We start from the raw sequence: 5,572 nt of genomic DNA, 5'->3' as shown, positions 1-5,572 counted from the left end.
GCTTTGTCAACTTAGTCAATATGAATGATTCGAGCTCCAATGACCGTACGATGGCCATCCAACAGTCGTAGTGCTTCTTCAACCTCTGGTCTTTTTGCTCCAGCCGCCCAAACTAGCGTCGGTCGTGCCGCCTGCTCCTGCCTCCCGTGGCCGGCTGTGCTGTCGCGGAGGCCTCGCTGCCCCTACTACTCCCAACGCTGGCCAGGCCATCCCTCTACTCACCCACACCCCCTGTTCTTCTGCGGCGACAGTAGCCTCACACCGCAGCCGAACCAGTGAATGCTCGTACTCCTTTCCGCGTGGGCATCCACTGTCGCGTCTTCCCCGGCTCCACATCATCCCCTTCCTAGGCCTCGCCGTCGTCCACCGCCTTGGTGCTCTCGGTGTAGCGTGGTTAATGTGGTCAAGGAATGACTTCCGTCGGAAGAGTACTATACATGGAGAGGCTGACAGCTGGGTCCATGACCGCAGCATGGAAGTGCCTCCTTATTACGCGCAAAATAATGGTTCCTCCACCTAACAGCAGGGAGCCACAGGATGGGCCATCGTATTTTGTGAAAAAACCATTTCCCCCTGACTGCTGGGACCCACCAGCTACATCTTCGCACGCAAGGAAGTGCCTGAGAGTCGGGACCCAGCTGGTCGAAGCGTACGTAGTGTTGTCATTCTGGTTGTGAACATGTACGTACATACTGGTCGATCAGTCTGCCTGCAGGCTGCAACAATGAACCGTGGCCAAGGAAGGGCACGTGTCGTAGTAGAGGTGCGCACATAGCATGTACACGTGCGTACAACCAAGGTGCAAGAAAGTAAATACGGCCACGTACGTACATATGGGTGGGGTCTCGAACACCTACTCGCGCATACGTACAGCTAGTGCTCGTGTACATGGAGAGGCAGCAACGGCGTCCTGTTCATCGGCAGCCAACTGGCTGGGTCAGAACAGAGAAACTGCGTCATCATGTTTATCAGGAGGCAACGAAATGCATCGTGTTCATCGGGAGCCATCCAGCTTGGACAGAATAGCTGATCGAAACGAGGCCTGGTGTACCGCAGAACGGAGGAAACAGCCTTCTGTTCGACCGGCCATGGTCAAAACGGGATCTTGTTCATCGAGAGGGGTCTGGCGTACCGCAAAACAGAGGAAACAGACTTCTCTTGGACCTCCTACGGTCGAAATGGGGTCCTATTGATTGGGAGGGATGTGGCGTACCGCAAAATGGAGGAAACGGACTTGTGTTGGAGCGCTACAGTCGAAACAGGGGTCCTATTCATCGGGAGGGATGTGGCATACCGCAAAATGAGACTCCACGGGCTACTATTAATCTCCACCGTTGACGTCCTCCAGCCTCCACGGGGTACTGTTCATCCACCATCGACCTCCTCCAGCCTCCACCTACGACTAATCATCCACGGGCTCCTGTTAATCCAGCCTCCACCGCTCCTCCACCAGCTACTATTCAACCAGCCCTCTCCATGGGGTCTTGTTGAACCACCCCTCCACGGGCTACTGTTCATCCAGCCCTCCACCGGCTACTGTTCAACCAGCCCTCCATGGGGTCCTGTTCATCCAGCCCTCCACGGCGTCCTGTACATCCACCCCCAACCGGCTCGATCCATCGGGGTCCTGTTCATCAAGCGGCAACGACATCTACTACCATGGGGTCATGTTCATCCAACCCCCCACGGGGAACTATTCATCCATCCCCCCCCCCCAACAACATTCACTGTTCATCAAGGGAAGGAGGCAGCAGGTTCGATCGGCTTTAGTTAGCATCAGTAGCAAAGGAATCACTCGATCGGGTTCAGTTAACAGCCAGATCGATCAATCTCTCTGGTTCAGTAACGCGTAGCCTGCAGTGCAATCGCTTGGGTTCAGTAGGCGATTGCCTCGCTCGGGTTCAGTTAGAGCCCAACGCCTCGCACCCACGCGCGTACGTGTATGAGAGAAATGCACATCACTCGGCCCCCAACCACCCATTGTAACTGGGAACTCTCGATATTTTCCTCACCCTATCTTCTGCCACGGTTTTTTCCGTCATGGACGGCCCAAAGAATGTCATGCAGCTGTGTCTCTAGCCCGCCCAGGACGAAAAGCCCATTTTTTTTCATGATTTTTTGTCATAGAAGTAGGATCCTGCCACATTTATGATGATACCAGGTTTTGTCACAATTATCGTCATAGAAGTGTCATAAACATGACAAAAAAATTTCATTTGGCCCAAAATGTCACGGATGTTTTTTGTAGTGAGAAGAAGCCATCTAGATACTACTTACGGACCCGTAGGTCTGTGGTGAACTACTCACGCATCATCGGAGGAGAACCAATGAGGATGATGAACCCCTCCATCATCTTGTTCCCCTCCGACATAGTGTTGGAATAGGGCTCTAGATTGGATCTCATGGTTTTGGAACTTGCGGCGTCTGGAATTGTATTTCCACCGCTCCCCTAGGGTTTTTGGAATCTCTGAGTATTTATAGAGCTGAGAGGCGGTGGAGGAGACCTCCATGGGCCCCACCACCCATCAGGGCGCGCTAGGGGCCTCTAGCGCACCCTGGTGGGTGGTGGGCCCATCGGCCTCCCCCTATAGCTTCCTTGGCTCCCAAGTTGTCTTCTAGTCCAAAAAATCTCCAAAAAGTTTCGTGGCATTTGGACTTCGTTTGGTACTGATATTATGCAAAGTAAAAAACAAGCAAAAAATAGCAATTAGCACTGAGCACTATGTCAATAGGGTAGTCCCAAAAATGATATAAAGTTGCTATAAAATGAATGTAAAACATCCAAGAATGATAATCTAACAGCATGGAACAATAAAAAATTATAGATACATTGGAGACGTATCAATGCCATAACCAGCCTTTAGAAGATTTAGCAATTAAGAAAGTTCGAGGTTGGGCTCTCTTAGTGAAATCAACAATGTATAGATCACCTCTACAAATGCCGGTAAAGACCATATTATGATTATCTCTTTCAAAAACTTGGAAATCTACTTCGGTAAATAGAACACTGAAACCAAAGTCGGCTAGTCTAGATATGTAAAGAAGATTGTAACCAAGACATTCAATGAGCATAACATTTTGAATAGAGCTATCGTTGGATATGGCCACCTTACCAAGGCCAAGTACCTTAGCCTTGGAGTTATCTCCAAACGTAACATACTTGCGTGGGCCATCATTTTTAGCAAGCTCATGGAACATGTCTTTATCTCCGGTCATGATCAGTACATCCACTATCGAGAATCCACTCTTTTCCTCCGGCCATGTAGTCACAAAAGTTTGCCATGAGAGTAAGATTTCTCATAATCTCCTCAAAGTCAATATCACTCTCTTCGTCTTCATCACAATAGCTATTCTCAATGTCATCATCATGTATGTGATCATCACCTAGAGCAAGTGATTCATTAGATTTATGACCATGACAATGTTCAAGTTTATGAATTCTAATTGTCTCCGAAATGATGCTACTAATGACTCCAACATTTCCCTTAGCACGTATAAGATCACAGAGCTCAAATAGACATTCATCAAACTTGGGATCACTAGGCTCCATTTTTTTGAAAAGAAATAGACTTTGGGAGAATCTCATCTAGATTTTTCAAGTAATAATCTGGAAAGCGTTCTTCAAGATAATTCCATATAGTATATGCACATTCAAAAGTAGGCAAGCACACAAGCAAATTTCTAGGCAATCCTCTGATGATAAGATCAATAGTCCTAAGATTGCGAACCATGTCAAGATACTCATTGGGGGTAGGATGCAAAATATCAATAGGAGCCACATAAGGGCTAAGAATATACTTGTTCAAATTGTATTCATTTAAAATCTCAAGCGTCTCATTTTTCCATGAACCATAGAACTCCCCATCAAGAATAGGCACTCTACGTCTAATACTCTCGAATGTAGACTCATCCATCTTCCTCCAATGGTGATTGAACCAAAGCAATGGAGACCAAAGCTCTGATACCAATTGGAAGGATCGAGAAGATGGGTCTAGAGGGGGGATTAGACCCTTAACACACAAAATTAGCAGTTTTTAATTTCTTCAAGTTAAGGTTGAGTTTAGCACATGTTAAAGAACATACAATACATTTCAAGCAAGCATGACAAGAGTATAAGCAGTGGAAAAGGTAAAGCATGCAATTTGAGAGAATGTAAAGGGATGGGATTAGAGTATGCAAACGCAATGGAGATACAGAGATTTTTAGCGTGGTTCTGATAGGTGATGCTATCGTACATCCACATTGATGGAGACTTTAACCCGCGAAGGGTAACGGTTGCGCGACTCCACGGAGGGCTCCACCCATGAAGGGTCCACGAAGAAGCAACCTTGTCTATCCCATCATGGCCATCGCCCATGAAGAACTTGCCTCACACGGGTAGATCTGCATGAAGTAGGTGATCTCCTTGCCCTTACAAACTTCTTGGTTTAACTCCACATCGCAACGGAGGCTCCCAAGCGACACCTAACCAATCTAGGAGACACCACTCTCCAAAAGGTAATAGATGGTGTGTTGATGATGAACTCCTTGCTCTTGTGCTTCAAATGATAGTCTCCCCAACACTCAAGTCTCTCTCACAGATTTGGCTATGGTGGAAGAGTGATTTGTGTGGAAAGCAACTTGGGAAAGGCTAGAAATCAAGTTCCAAAAGGTTGGAATGGAATCTCTTGATCTCATCACATGGGTAGGTGGCTCTCTCTTAGAAAATGGATGGTGGGAGTGTAGGCACATTCTGATGGCTCTCTTTCTTATGGAAAAGGGGGTGGAGGGGTATATATAGCCTTCACACAAAATCCAACTGTTACACACTTTTGACTCATCTTGGTGGCACTGATTAGAAAACTTGGTGGGACCGATCTGTTCAAAAACATGAATGTTAGGAATCTCGATGGGACCGACTGGAACAACTAGGTGGTACCAGTGTGCTAGGGCTTAGGGCAAACATCATCTCGGTGGCGCCGATTGCATCAACTCGGTGGGACTGAAGTGAAGCAGTAAGCAACAGAGAATCTGTCAAGCCAACTCGGTGAGACCGGCTGCATAAACTCAGTGAGACCGAAGCAAATGAAATAGAACACATAGCGCTGGCAAGGCCTTCTCGGTAAGCGAGTTCCGTACTGGTGTGACCGAATCATTAGGGTTTTGAGCAGTGGCTATCTCAAGTAAACTCGGTGGCTCCAGGTAGAAAGAATCGGTGGGCCGGAGTTTGGAGTTAGGGTTTGGACATATTTGGATGGAGAAAGTGGCTGAGTTTTTTGGAGAAATATCACTAAGCACATGAGCAAGTAAACCATTAAGAAACACCTCATCCCCTTTTAATAGTATTGGCTTTCCTTTGGACTTAGTGTGATCTTGGATCACTTAACTAGAAATGAAGAGTATTGGAGGGGTTCCACATTCTCGGTGTCAAAACCGGCGGATCTCGGGTAGGGGGTCCCGAACTGTGCGTCTAGGCCGGATGGTAATAGGAGGTAGGGGACACGATGTTTTACCCAGGTTCAGGCCCTCTTGGTGGAGGTAAAACCCTATGTCCTGCTTGATTGATATTGATGATATGGGTAGTACAAGAGTA

This window comes from Triticum urartu, chromosome 3A, assembly GCF_056163025.1.
Source record: "Triticum urartu cultivar PI428250 chromosome 3A, HENAU_Tu73, whole genome shotgun sequence".
NCBI classification, from domain to species: domain Eukaryota; kingdom Viridiplantae; phylum Streptophyta; class Magnoliopsida; order Poales; family Poaceae; genus Triticum; species Triticum urartu.
This window is presented reverse-complemented; position numbering follows the sequence as displayed.